Genomic DNA, 14,466 nt, shown 5'->3' with positions numbered 1-14,466 from the left:
TTTGGTACCCCTGTATAAATTTAAGGAAGCAATAACATTTTTCAGTAAAGTTTATTTCTTTACCTTTAAAGTAAATCTAAAAAGTAATGTACCGGGTGTTCATAATCAATTCTTTTGTAGCATGCATATTTAAAGATATTGAATCCAAAAATAAAATAAAATACCGGGTGTTCCATAAGAAAAAATATAACTTTGGTATGAATTTTAGTTCTGAGACACCCTGTATATTTCAAAATAATTTTAAATTGTGCACTTTGCCTCCCCACCAAGCTCCCCACATATACCCATAAAATATTTTGTTTCTACATCTTTCCGTTTTTGTATAATCAACCGAGGCGAATGAGGTGCGCCACCCTGTATGTTCATAGCTTTGTTTTTTTACCTAAATTTAGTTCTTTTTTTAAATTGGTTTGATTAATTTTTTAACCTGTAACATTTTAGTTATTTTATTATTTCCTATATTCCTTTCATTATTTATGTTGTCTACGCTATCCCTACAAAAAGCATAGGTATCTAGTATTATTGATGGTCTAGTAATAAAATACGTAAACTCAACCGTAGTAAACCCTGAAATACATCCAACTGAAGAATTTCCAGCTTAAAACTTTTTCTTTTATTTCTTTCAAAGATTGAAACTGTTTACCTGGATATCTGGGTATAGTTAGTTTTAAATAGTTCTAATTTTGTTTTATTCTAATTTAAATTATAATAAAACAATAAAAAGTAATAATCAGTGAATTATTTGTGAAAATATTCCAGAAATATTGCAAGATTAATTATTGAAACTGAAAAATAACATTCATTATTTTTAAAATAAAATGTGTAAAAATTGCACTGTATATTTTTCTAAAAGTCTTTCAAGGCTATTCACATGATAAATTAACTTTGCAAAAAATATAATTAGAAGGAAACAAACAATAATTACACTATATTTATCATATCGCGTGTACAATATAAAAGTTCATGTTTTTATAAATTAATTTGGCAATGAGAGTTCTAAAAAACCTATGCGCTATTTTGAAAAAAGGAATATATAATGCTTGATTTATGAGTGAATTTAATTAATTTTAAATAATAATTAATTTGCCGCTATAAAACGTTAATAAAATATTGGGTAATTAAAATTATTTAATATTTATCCATGTTCAAGTAGCAATCCGCTTCTATATCTTCGCGTTCAACGAAAGCTTTCACATCCCTTCGATAGCTCAGTTGGTAGAGCGGTGGACTGTAGTGGCAAGCTAAAAGTAGACATCCATAGGTCGCTGGTTCAAATCCGGCTCGAAGGAAACTTTTTTTATTTTTTACAGCAAAATAAAATGTTTTTAATTCTGTAAATAAAAATATTTTTAATTAGATAAACTTATCTTAGACATTTTTTTTACATTTTTTACACATTACTGACCCGGCACACATTGTTTTACCATATAAATATTTTTTATGGGACAACATCAGTCATGTTTATTCACGGGGTTGATGGTAAAAGGGCGAAGATTCGGGGTTGTATGTATTTTCAATGCCACATTATAAAAAAATAAAAATTAAATATTTTGTCCAAAAAAAATGGGGTGGACACCATCCTTATCACTTAGGGGTATAAAAAAGAGATCACCTATTCTCACACCTATCAGAGGAGTATGGTAACTAAAACTGTGATACGAGAATTTTATATACCGGGTGCGTCTCAAAAGTGGCTCACCCCTAAACTTTTTTATTTTTTCAGATAAAAAATGAGATTTGGTATGTTAGTATATGACATTATATGACATAAATTGGGATTGATTGACGTATTCAATTGTTTTCGGCCACTTCCTATTTCACCGGAAATGACTACAACTTTTTTTTTCGACAAATTTATTCGAGAGAAAATGACACTCTAAATAGAATGATATATGTATCATATGTCAACTTTTGAAATTTTCGAATACCTATGGTTTATTTGAAATTGCAACATGCGGTTCATAAAGACAATTTGACTCGAAATACCAATTGTGTGGTATCAAATTATTCGTAAAAAAATGCTTTTTCCAAATATGCTAATGAGCCACCCTCGTTCCATTTGAAAAAATTGAGATATGATTAAAAATACGATTTGAGCATCTTTAACCGGCCAGAACAAAACATTAAAAACATTAGACGATCAAATCTATTTTTCCAAGGCTCCTTGACTAAAAATTTAGTGTTTTTAACACAACCATGGCATTCTAGATTGACATTTAAAATACAATTTTGTTTTAAGCCAAAATGTCAAAAGTTGACATATGATATGTCGTTCTATTCAGAGTGTCATTTTCTATCGAATAAAGTAAAAAATACCGAGGGTGCCATTTAAAAATGAGAAGTTGTAGTCAAGAAACGAGCAGCTCTTTTTCGATTTCCCACAAATTTATTAAAATGGGGCTGCCTGTTTATTGCAGTCACCCCTTCAATTGTGTTTCTCTACGAATAAAATGTACTATATAACAAAATACCATACGATTGAATAAAAAAAACAGCGTCAAAGATGGCTGGGTATAACAATCGATGATAATTTTGGCGAGGTCAAGCCCTAGACGTCATTTACTTAGCCTGTCTTCTTTTTTATATTTTAATGGCGCTTAATGTCAGTTGGCCTTAACGGCTGAAATTAATTTTTATATTGAATAAAAATGATTTTTAAATAGTGTAGTTCATAATTCGAAAAAATAATATTTTTTGGAAATAGATTTGTATGTCTGGAAACTAATTTCACTTCTAACCTTTTTTAACCTTTCCATAATTATTGTTAATTTTCGTCAAGTTTTATGCCAATTTTTAGTAAATAACGTCTATAAATTGACCTCCCCAAAATTATCACTGATTGTTCGCCATCTTTGACGCCTTTTTTTTTCGATCATATGGTTATGTAAATCTTATCATATGGTCAAATGAAATTTAAAATGTTTTATTAAACTATTGTTTGGGAAAAACGCAGTTCATATTATACAGGGTGCTACAAATTCGAGGTACGAGCAATGGTATGTATCTCGGAAACCGTAATAGATACGAAGATGGTTAAATTGGGGTAAAGTTGCTCCTTGGCATGTTCACCAAGATGCCATCAAAAAAGTTTTAAAAATTTCCAGGATTGCTGAGTTTTTTGGAAAAAACGGATTTTTTTGAAAATCAATTTTATTTTTTCCTGTCGTTACTTTTTAGAAAATCAAAAAACTAATTGCACATTCTCATAGCCACTTTATTAGGGCTATCTGATGGTATTTTTAGATTTTCAAATTAGCTTATAATTTGTGACATACAGAGGCCGACTTAATTTTTTTAAATACGGACTTGCATTTTTTACTTCAGGTTTTGAAAGACTTCGGTCTCCTGAGTATAATGATATGCCACACCTAATACCTTTTTTTGTTTTGGATACCTTAACAATAAAAAACTATTTAATACAATATTATAAATTATTTTTAAAAAACTATTTAAAATAATTTTAAGTCCGACTCTGGTTTTTTAATTTATTTAATCTCATTATATTCAGCACAACAATATTGATCAGCGCTAATTAACATTGAATAAGGAAAATCACGCCAATTGAAAGATTCAAATAATTAATATCCAGGTCTGCAATTTAAAGATATCTATTATTTTTAAGGTTTTTTTATTGTGAATTTGAAATCCCAGTGTACGATATAATAATATGCATAATATTAATCGTAGTTATAATAAATAAATCAACTTCTACAAACTAAAATAGTTTCTAATGCTCTGCATGTTCGAAAGAGTTACCTACTACACCACCCTCCATAATGCACAAATTTATTTTTTGTTCAATCTTATTTATAGCGCTTTGAACAGATCTTCTTATACTTCCGAATGCATTTTGTACTCTTTAATAATTGTTTTTTATTACTCATTAATTGTTTTTGTACTCTTAAATGTCGAAATGTATTAATTTCTAATGTCCAAAACAATTTTTATTGATTTTTTTTATTCAATGTTAATTAGCGCTGATCAATATTGTTGTGCTGAATACAGGCCCGTTCCTGGGGTATCTCGCGCCTACGTGCAGCATTCTTTGGTGCGCCCTTTTTATATTTAAATCAATTATATATTTTAATTTTAAACTCAATAATCTAAAGAATTTATATTCTGCGACAAACGAGCAATATGTAATAGGAAATGTAAAAAAACTATTCTAATTAAAGTATAAAAACATTTATTAAATAAAGAAAACAAACAAAAACACAAAAATATTTAGTAACAAAAATAATACCCTAAAGGAAAAAAACTCACCCATTTTATATGAAATACATAAAAACAATAAACTAAAAATCGGAAATAATATACATGTACTGATTTCTTTCGAAAATCGACAACTATGAAACTATGAACCCTTCCCGGACACAAACGGTACATTGTGAGACAGTAAATTGTAGAGAGAAACAAGCCATATAACATAGCATACAACATTTTAATGAATAGTGCTTTCCATAAAATCAATAAAATGAAAAATATACGAAATAATATACATGTACTGATTTCTGTCGAAAATCGACAACTATGAAACTATGATCCCGTCCCCGACACAAACGGTACATTGTGAGACAGGAAATTGTAGAGCGAAACAAGCCCTATAACATAGGATCAACATTTTAATAAACAGTGCTTTCCATAAAATCAATAAAATGAAAAATATACGAAATAATGTACCTACATGCACTGATTTCTGTCGAAAATCGACAACTATGAAACTGTGATCCCTTCCCCGACACAAACGGTATATTGTGAGACAGGAAATGTAGAGAGAAACAAGCCCTATAACATAGGAAACAACATTTTAACGAACAGTGCTTTCCATAAAATGAATAAAATGAAAAATAAATAGATGAGATCAATGTGTTGCCGACAGATAGCCATAGATTTGTTTATTCGGTGCGGCCAACGCAAAAAAGACGCTAAGCAAACTTTATCCTATGATGTATGTTTAAGTATTTGTTTATTAACAAGAAAGCGTATCGGTTTTTTGTTACAAAGTACTGATTGATACTTCGATTTTGCGCCCCCAAAATGTTGCACGCTCGCCAGGAACGGCCCTGGCTGAATATAATCAGATTAAATAAATTAAAAAACCAGAGTCGGATTTGAAATTATTTTAAATAACAATTAAATAGTTTTTTGATTGTTTTACCCAAAACAAAAAAAAAGTATCAACTCAGGTGACCGTGGTCTTTCAAAACCTGAAATAAAAAATGCAGGTCCGTATGTAAAAAAATTAAGTTGGCCTCTATATTTCACAAATTATCAGCTAATTTGAAAATCTAAAAATACCAGCATATAGCTCTACTAAAGTGGCTATGAGAATGTGCAATTAGTTTTTTGATTTTCTAAAAAATAACAACACGAAAACATAAAATTGATTTTCAAAAAAATCTGTTTTTTTCCAAAAAACTCAGCAATCCTTGAAATTTCCAAAACTTTTTTGAAGGCATTTTGGTGAACATCCTAAAGTGCAACTTTGCCCCAATTTAACCATGTTTGTATCTATTATGGTTACCGAGATACCAATGCTCGCACCTCGAATTTGTAGCACCCATAATTGACAGTCTCATTTTATTGTTACAATATCATTGTCGCATAAGGACAATTATTTAGTATTTATTAAACGGCGGCCAGAATGAATTGCCTTTGCCTTTGTTAAAGGTATTGTATGAAGGAGACAAATCATTTCTTTGTTATTCTGAAAGTAATACAAACTTGCAGTTCCATTTTTTTATTACATACACATTATTCCGAACAGTACAGCCTCTGTATAAATTTCTATACATTGTATTTAGTCCAGACGGTATATTCTGGAATTTTGATTGTTAAAAAAAATACAAAAATTAATAGGAATTTATTTTGTAATTATATTATGTATTATATTTAGGAGATAATATACTAATTATATTTATAGGTTTCCTAGGATTATAAAATATCTTTGTAGATTGACATTGTTATTAACATTCAAATGTTTCAAACAAGAGCGAATTAATTGAAATCCTAAAACTGCTGAGCTTAATACAGAGTGTTTCAAAAAACATGTACCATCTCGTATCAACATAGATTCGATTCTGCTTTGTTTCGTAGCTACAGAGGGTAAAGTCATTTTTTTTCAATTTATTATAGTTTTTTCCAAGAGCTGTTAGTGACTCGAATGAAATTTTGAGGGTAGAAGTTACTATAAGTGTCACATATTTTAATGCTAAAAAGTTGTCAACCAGGGATGTGCATATGGGTTATCACTGGAATATTTTTTCTAAAAAAAAACATGGGCGCCACTGACTTTTTTCGCTGATTAGCACAATTGTGTAGGCCATTTAATGGCGATTTAAAGTTATCATTTAATATTTTGTCGATATCCGCCTTCTTGATAATTCCTCCTTAATCCAAGACTAATATAGCAACCTTTAAACGATTTAACTCATCAAAAAATATGAAAAAAAGTTGCTATAAACTATAAATATGGGTGCGGAAATGCATAGTTTTGAAGATTACATAAAACTTTAAAAACAGGTCTTTTCTAATTATTTTTCTTGAATTTGCTGAATATCTGAAGTTATAAATTTTAATACAATTTAATAATAAATTAGATCAGAAAAATAATTTATTAATTTTAATTTTGTTAATTGTGATTAATAAAATTGCGGGTATCTCATCAATGAGATCGAAATCGACAAAATAGCATGATACAACTTTTAATCGGCATTAAACGGCCTAATCAATTTTGCTAGAGAAAAGAAAGTCAGTGACGCACATGTTTTTTTTAGAAAAATACTCCAGTGATAACCCATATGGACGTCTCTGGTAAATACGTCGACACTTTTTTAGCATTAAAATATGTCGCACCCATAACCCATAATAAACTTTTACTCTCAAAATTTCATTCGAATCGCTTAAAGCACTTGCAAGAAGATTACAATAAATCGAAGAAAAAAATAAGACTTTAACCTTCTGTTCCTACGAAACCAGACAGGAACGAACTTATTTTGATATAAAAAATAAATCATATTTTTACGTGAGGAATCTGCCCATGAGAGATGGCACATGTTTTTTCGACACCCCGTATACTAGAACTAGCTGTTCACAGGTGACAAAGTTAGGTTATTAAAATCCAGAATTCTATCAAGAAATTAAAAATATTGTCAGTCCAAAATAATATTTCATTTCACAATTTACAATTGTCTTTCACATTCAAACAAATCATTTTAAAATTTAAAATCAATTTGTTTACTCAATTAAACTGAATTAATAATAGATATGATTAAAACAAGCATAAATTATAGTTGCAATAACATCTCTGCTGACTAGTCAGTAAACAATTTCCTATACGCATTCCTTCGCTCGAAACAAAAAGAAAAAACGGGAAAAATAGGGGAGCATTTTTCTGGCTATTCATCGCAGATTAATCTGTCGTATGTTATCGTCAATCTGAGCTGTCGATCCGATCTTAACTTGGCGAGTTAATACCAGATCTTTATCTAGTAGAAAATGAATTTATTAATAAATCGACATGTGAGTTTAATCCTGTAAATTTTTCTATGTTGGTAAAAATAAATCAAATATACAGAAACATTAATGTGTCGTACAAAATCTCGAGTTTATAAAAAATAATTTATAATTATTTTTTATAATATACAGGGTGAGTTTCCTACGATGTTCTCTATGGGTATCTCGGAAACTACTGGAGATAGTCAGTTAAATAGGGAAAGAATTGCAGTTTTATGGGGTCATAAATAAGCGCCTTTCAGATTTTTGAAAAAGTTCATGGCTTACTAGATATTTGGAAAAAAAAAAATTTTGGCTATTTTAAAAATTGTCCCTAATTCCATTATAATCTATTTTAGACAAAAAGTTTTCAGATAAAAGTTGTAGATATTCACATCCCTAATGAGACTGTGTTCTCCGATTTTTTCTAAAGCCTGTCATTTTTGACATATAACACAAACATATATTTTTTTAAATGGAAACCATAGTTGGCCATGACTTCATAAACAGCGTCATTTTTTAAACTTTTCAGCGATATAAGCTATAATATGTTTCTTTCACAAAATTACTGAGTTATAGCCAATTCTTATCTTTCTTGACTAACTTCACTTAGTTAGACATGGAAACAAGTTCAATCGTCGTTGCTCTCAGAAATATGAAATTGTCATATTCAATATTTCTGAATTAAAATAAACAAAAATTGTAAATAAGAGTTTTTCAAATGAAGAAAAGCGTATAGGATTATTGGTTCAACTTTTCTTGGCCATACAGTTTCGAGGATACGTTGACCGGTGAACGTTACTTACGTTTTGTAGAGAAAGGTTTTCAAGACATGTTAGAAAATTTATTAATACTCGCCCATTAATAGAGTGGTTCCAACATGACTTTCATTATGACACACCAACCCCAATCCCCCAGGATGTTCACCAAGATGCCATCAAAAAAGTTTTAAAAATTTCAAGGATTGCTAAGTTTTTTGGAAAAAACGGATTTTTTTGAAAATCAATTTTATTTTTTCCTGTCACTTACTGTCCTGTTGTTACTTTTCAGAAAATCAAAAAACTAATTACACATTCTCATAGCCATTTTATTAGAGCTATGCGACGGTATTTTTAGATTTTCAAATTATCTGATAATTTGTGAGATATAGAGGCCAACTTAATTTTTTTAAATAAGGACCTCCAATTTTTATTTCAGGTTTTGAAAGAACTCGGTCTCCTGAGTACAATGATATGCCACACTTGATACTGTTTTTTTGTTTTGGGTACCTTAACAGTAACAAAACTATTTAATTGTTATTTAAAATAATTTGAAGTCCGCCTCTGGTTTTTTAATTTATTTAATCTGATTATATTCAGCACAACAATATTGATCAGCTCTAATTAACAATGAATAAGGAAAATCACGCCAATTGAAAGATTCAAATAATTAATATCCAGGTTAGCAATTTAAAGATATCTATTATTTTTAACTTTTTTATTGTGAATTTGAAATCTTAGTGTACGATCTAATAATATGCATAATATTATTCGTAGTTATTATAAATAAATTAACTTCTACAAACTAGTTTCTAATGCTCTGCATGTTCGAAAGGGTTACCGCCATCCGTAATGCACACATTTGTTTTTCGTTTAATCTTATTTATAGCTCTTTCAACAGATCTTCTTCTTATACTTCCGAATGCATTTTGTACTCCTTAATTGTTTTTTATTACTCCTTAATTGTTTTTGTACTCTTCTATTGATTTCAGATGTCCAACAATTTTTATTGATTTTCCTTATTCAATGTAAATTAGCGCTGATCAATATTGTTGTGATGAATATAATCAGATTAAATAAATTAAAAAACCAGAGCCGGATTTGAAATTATTTTAAATAACAATTAAATAGTTTTGTTATTGTTAAGGTACTCAAAACAAAAAAAACTACCAAGTGTGGCATATCGTTGTACTCAGGAGACCGAGTTCTTTCAAAATATGAAATAAAACATGCAGGTCCGTATTTAAAAAAATTAAGTTGGCCTCTGTATCTCACAAATTATCAGCTAATTTGAAAATCTAAAAATAGCATCAAATAGCTCTAATAAAGTGGCTATGAGAAAGTGCAATTAGTTTTTTGATTTTCTAAAAAGTAACGACAGAAAAAAATAAAATTTATTTTCAAAAAAATCCGTCTTTTCCAAAAAACTCAGCAATCCTTGAAATTTTTAAAACTTTTTTGATGACATCTTAGTGAACATCCTAAAGCGCAACTTTGCCCCAACTTAACCATGTTCGTATGTATTACGGATACCGAGATACCAATGCTCGTATCTCGAATTTGTAGCACCCTGTATATAACATCTAATAATTTTATATTAAACATACCTGGGCATATCCGCTGGAAATCTGAAAAAACTGAAACTTCAATTATTGTTCGAATATTGTTTCTGCCAATGCAATTTTACCACAACACAGCAACATAAAAAAATCCACCTCCTTTGTATTATGAAAAGTTATGCTCCCAACGAAAAAGACGCACAATTTATTATTTTAATATTAATGACGGTACTGTGCAATTTCTAATCACGAACTAATATGAAAATCTATACCCACATTCCCACATTTATTTTCGATAAATACATATTATATAATACATATTTATTTGTTTTGAACATAGGTTTTGAACTGCTCACAGCGGCGTTACAATAATACGAATAATTTAATGTATCCATATAATCATTTATTAATTTTTGAGTATAAATCAAAATATTTTTTTCAAGTTGCGTTAATTGATTGCATAAACCTTAATTAAAATTTATTAATAATACCTATGCCGTTCATTCAAAAGGTACAAAAAGTGTAAATAGAAAAGAGTGTTAGATTAGTCATTTTATATCTATTAAGTATTTCGTAGTTTTCGCTTTTTAAATTAAAATACCCTTTTTTTATAATTTTTTTATCATGTTTTATCACATATTATTTTCGTTTATCTAATTGACTAGAAAAATCACTAGTCAATTAGATAAACGAAAATAATAATTTTATTAATTTTTCTTGCAAAGCGACAATAATTAAATCGATGTACTTAAACAGCCGTTAAACGGTAGCCTACTAAAATGCCGTTAATAGATATTGTAACGTCGTTCATGTCGGCGGAAAGTAATGCCTAACCTTAAGCATTTTGCAAGAACATCTGTGGGTCAGTGGCCGAGGCTATCGTTTCGTAAGCGAATGGTCCGTGGTTCAAATCTCACGCCGACCAAGACTTTTTTATATTTTTTTTTGCTTATAGCGTGATCTTATTGCATTGGTTTCACTCTTTTTGGTTGGATAGGTTTAGTTATTTGGCGGGTTGGTTAGCGTGATTATTTGGAGGGTGTTAATTTATTGGTTAGTTGGTTATTTGGTGGGGTTGGTTGATTTTTACTAATTTATATTTGTTTTTTATATTTTTTATCAGTGTCGAGGTTAGTTGGGTTGGTTAAGTTGGTTATTTGGAGGGGTGGATAGCGTTGGTTAGTCCTTATAAAATTCCTATATATCATAAAGCCGTCAAGTGCGTCACATCAATGACGTCATACCTATTAACGGCATTTTAGTAAGCTACCGTTTAACGGCAGTTTAAGTACAGCCTAATTAAATTTGTCGACCCTGTGAACTACCGAAGCTTCGCTCAGTCGATTTATCTTATTATTTGCGTCTAGCCCCAGCACGGCAACTATTAAGCTTTTGTTAGCGTGGTTATTGGGAGGGTGTTAATTCATTGGTTAGTTGGTTATTTCGTGGGGTTGATTGGTTTTTACTAATTTATATTTGTTTTTTAGATATTCATTGATTTTCTTTATTTGTTTGTAACAAATTATATAGTAAGCCACAGCTGTTTTGTATCCGCTTTTCTCAAAAACTCTAACGTGATTGGTCAAGCTTAATAGTTACCTGGCTGGGGCTAGACACAAGTATCTTATTAAGGCGGACTCTCACGACTCGTGTACTTGTACAAACTTTGGTTATTGGTATACTCGCCATGTCGTGTGTGCGGTTTCTTTGTAATAATCATATCATGTCATTCGCCGCGGCGCCGGCGCATGAGCGCCGAGTTTGTTACACAAAAATGTTGTTAACAAAGATAGTATACTTGCCAAGTACGCAAATATTAGTGTACTTGCCAAGTACAAGAGTCGTGAGAATCCGCCTTTAACTGCTGCTCTGACTGCCAAGAGCCCGGCGCGGCACATAAAGCGCGGGTACCGTGAACATTAGCAGAACTGACCGGCTGGCTAGTGAGTAAGCTGTGCTATAATATTAAGAGAAATAATTATTAAATTCAATAAAAACAAGCTAAAAAGGTGGAGTGCAAAAAAATTAATTGTTTGTATTTACCTAGAAACGTAATTTCTGGCTCTTTCTGCTCGCTGTGGCTTTTACACTTGAAAGTTGAACAAATCACAATTGTAATAAAGTTTGTATAAATTTTACTACACACAACAAACTATTCGAATCGCTAAAATTGCCTCTGGTGTCACCTCCTTTGCTTGGCACCAAAAAATGGCGTCTTTCCTTATTTACCTATTATTTTTTGTTTAACAAATGACTTCTAAAGGCGGACTCTGACAACTCGTGTACTTGCACAAAAATTTGTTACTGGGATATACTTGCCATGTGGTGTGAGTGGTTTCCCTGTGCAACTATTTGTCGCACAGCGTGAGCGCTAATAAGTTTGTTGCAAAAAAATGTTATTTACAAAGATAGTATATTTGGCAACTTGCCAAGTACGTAAATGTTGGCGTACTTACCAAGTATACGAGTCGTGAGAATCCGCCTTTAGATATCGAGCTTGTGTTGTGAGTGTGTGTGTAAATACAAACTATTTTTTATAAAATAGTTTGTATTTCATTTTACCATTTTAAAATATTTTCCCACCTATTTTAGGTGTATTTGGTGCTGGTCTCTTTTCAGAAGATTATGGTGATGGGCTGGCTATAACAATTCCTTTGGTCCTGCTACTGCGTCACGTGTCACGGATATTTTGAAACTCGTGTGATGTGACGTAGTGGTAAGTCTGGAAGGAATGTCGCATCTTTACACGTGCCGCATCTTTACACTTTCCGTCACTTTAGCAGCAATACTACATTATTTTTCGGCTTTCTATAACTAGCCTGTTGACTGAGGATGATTTGTAAAACATCAGATTTCCCTAACGGACTACAAAACTTTTCAATTTGGATTGCTTCACTCAATACAAAATTTAGTTAAAAATTAAAACTCCGGACCCCATTCTATTAAAATACCGAATCTACCCATCTCTAGTAAGTACCACTGTATGCATTATATCGATATATTCATATTTATTTTTTTGATTGATACCTACAAAAATATAAAATTATCGTTTTCTCAGCGGATCTCAAGTTTCCTCAAGCGTTCACTGTTAATAGTCAATCCTCGATGTTGAGAATGGCTAAAAAGTGGGAATAAAAATACAGAATTTCCGTAATGACGTAATATTTGCAAGCAAGTTAATAAAAACAAACGATCCAGAGGAGAAGTGTAATCTCGAAGACCGTTTAGTCGGTCATTATGCGAAATTAAATCAGAAATTGCAGGTAAGCAGTGCTGTTTTACAGTTTGGTCAGCTTTGAATATTGATTAAGGCCTTTAAGGACTGCGATATTTTGCTACCGTGGAATAGAGATGTCATCAGTTGAGAAAATATCGATAAATAGAATGCTTTTGAAAGATCTGTACAGTGTTAGCATTATATTTTGTTCCACTTGAAGATGCTATAACTACTTTTTTAGTTTTAGACAGATGCCATTCATTAAAGAACAAATTATAGTGTGTTTTGTCAAGTTTTACACATACGCTGTCAAATATTTCGTTTATTGGTACAAACTAGATTTTTACCTTACTATAACCTTTACCCAAAGTCTAGCCTTTCATTGAACAGACTATACCGGGTGCGTCTCAAAAGTGGCTCACCCATCAACTTTTTAATTTTTTTAGGTAAAAAAGACGAGATTTGGTATGTTAGTATATGACATAAATCAGGATTGATTGATGTAATCAATTTTTTTTTCAATTAAAGGTTAGAATGATATATATTTTTCAATTGAAATGACTAGAACTTTTGATTTTTAAATCGCATCCTCAGTATATTTTTACTTAATTCGATAGAAAACGACGCACTGAATAGAATGGCATATCATATGTCAACTTTTGAAATTTTTGTTTAAAAAAATCGTAGTTTAAATCTCAATATAGAGTGCCATGGCTGTGTTAAAAAAACTAATTTTTAATCAAGGAGCCTTGAAAAAATAGATTTGATCGTATGTCAAAAGTTGACATATGATATGTCATTCTATTCAGAGTGTCGTTTTCTATCGAATTAAGTAGAAATATACCGAGGGTGCCATTTAAAAATCAAAAGTTGTAGTCATTTGCGGTAAAACAGGAAGTGACCGAAAATAATTGAATACGCCAATCAATCCTAAGTTATGTCATATACTAACATATCAAATCTCGTTTTTTTATCTGAAAAAATAAAAAAGTTATATTATTTTTGAGACGCATCCGCTATATTGTATATTACGGTTGTTAACATAAAAAACAACATAAAAAAATCGAGTCAGCGATGGCTATGAAATTAAGATCACTGTCATCTTAATGTATATTAACGTATATGTAAAATTATATGGGGAAATATAACATGTTAATGTTTGGTTTAGGTTGTGTTTATGGTTGTTTTGTTGTGTGTTATTCTCGAGATTAACCGGGTAATGTCGACATTAACCGGACATCGGACTTTAACCGTAACATATACACAAAGGGTATTTTTTATGACGCAATCAACTTTCCAATATTGAGAATGCTTTATTTCAATTTTTTAAATGCCGTCACCCTATATATTATTTTTCTCTTAGAGGCAGAATTACAAAATGAACAATTTTTTAATTAAAGGCGGACTCTGACGACTCGTGTACTTGGCAAATTCTTTT

General features: G+C 30.7%; 1 non-coding gene across 1 annotated transcript; it reads left to right on the top strand.

The window, feature by feature from the left end:
• The first annotated feature begins 1,197 nt into the window (after window positions 1–1,197).
• Trnay-gua lies at window positions 1,198–1,289 on the top strand. The gene is given in 2 exon segments: window positions 1,198–1,234; window positions 1,254–1,289. It is a non-coding gene; the product is annotated as a tRNA-Tyr (tRNA).
• Window positions 1,290–14,466: the final 13,177 nt, after the last annotated feature.

This window comes from Sitophilus oryzae, unplaced genomic scaffold (assembly GCF_002938485.1).
Source record: "Sitophilus oryzae breed Bouriz unplaced genomic scaffold, Soryzae_2.0 scaffold_1396_pilon_pilon, whole genome shotgun sequence".
Lineage (NCBI taxonomy): Eukaryota > Metazoa > Arthropoda > Insecta > Coleoptera > Curculionidae > Sitophilus > Sitophilus oryzae.
This window is presented reverse-complemented; position numbering and strand designations above follow the sequence as displayed.